The sequence below is a fragment of the Acyrthosiphon pisum genome, chromosome A2, assembly GCF_005508785.2.
Source record: "Acyrthosiphon pisum isolate AL4f chromosome A2, pea_aphid_22Mar2018_4r6ur, whole genome shotgun sequence".
Lineage (NCBI taxonomy): Eukaryota > Metazoa > Arthropoda > Insecta > Hemiptera > Aphididae > Acyrthosiphon > Acyrthosiphon pisum.
Genome location: NC_042495.1, coordinates 20,981,429 through 20,982,946, shown reverse-complemented (window position 1 = coordinate 20,982,946; position 1,518 = coordinate 20,981,429).

Here is a 1,518-nt window from a genome sequence, read left to right as displayed (position 1 = left end):
CTTTTTTATCCAACAAATAAAATTTTATTGATATTTTTAGAAAAAAAACTAAAAAAAAATGGAAAATGAAAATGTCCATAAAGAGCTCAAAATAAATCAAAATATTTTGAAAATGTTATGGTGTATAGAAAATGCTAAGATAAACATTCAGTCAAAATTTCATATATCTACGGTCATTTTTTTTAAAGTTACACCAAAAACCAAAATCGATTTTCTCGAAAACAGATTTTGCGTAAAAATTCCCGTTTTTCCTTAATTTTTTTTTTTATTTTTCACGTCGCTTTTGAAAACTACTGGGAAATTTTTACTTCCCAAAGTACCAACTAGATTCACTTTCCAATCATAAAAGTTACTGTTGAAGAAAATCGAAGCAGTTTTACTGTCCTAAAAGGTGATGACAGACACAAAAAAAAATAAAAAAAAAAATAAAAAAAAATAAAAAAATAAAAAAAAAACACACATCATTGTAAAATCAATACATTCATCGTTCCACTCAGAATCTAAAATAGATATTATTTTAGAAATAAAATAAATTATCATAACACGGCGTCCTGTGTAAGTTATTTAGTTACACCACTGTCGTGGGTCATTTTTCCGGTCATTTTTGTAGTAGCTAATAAAATATTTCAAGTATCTTAATAATAATTAAATAATAATATTATACTATAGTAATAATAAAATATTAAAATATGATGCTACTAAAATATGATAGCCCACTGTACCGTAAATTTACTTTTTTTTAATTGAAGAATAAGTAATAACTGTAAATAAGTAGAAAATTGGACACCAACATTGTTCTTCTTCCCTCAGAATCTTAAAAAAAATTAAATAAGAAAATAATAAACTAGAAGCTGTATATTCAAACGTTTTAAAAATGTACTATTATTGTACCTATATATAAATGTTAAATAAATAATAAACATAAATTAATTTAACGCAAGTTTTTCATGTTTTATAAAATATTTTGTAAAATATAATCTTTGCTACTTGTGTGAAAATAGCTCACCACGCCACTGTAATCATTAATCATAATACTATGCTTATAAATTAATTTTGATTTAAATTTCAAATAATATCACACTACATTAATACATTATACCTAATTGTCCACAAGGTACCTACACATAGATTAAATATACATTCTTTTTTTTTTTGTAAAAATATGCTGTACATTTTTCTAGATAATTTTTGTATGTTCAATCTACATAGTACTATATGCGCAATTTCAGTTGTTTACTTATAGGTGCTTTACATAATAAATCATAAATAAGACGGTAAAAAGTAAAAAAATCAAAATTGCGTATCAACGTAAAACCGCAATCTTTAGAAGGATATAACTTCCAAAATAGTTTTTTGTAAATTTGTTTTTGCACCATCGTTCTTAACTCGTTGAACTACGTATGTTTCAAGCAAACAAAGTTAAAAAAATACAGGGTAGCTAAAGACGTTCGTGAACTTAGCGGCAATCATGTAACAGATTTCAATTAAACCTATCCAAGAATTTTGTTGGACGTTTGT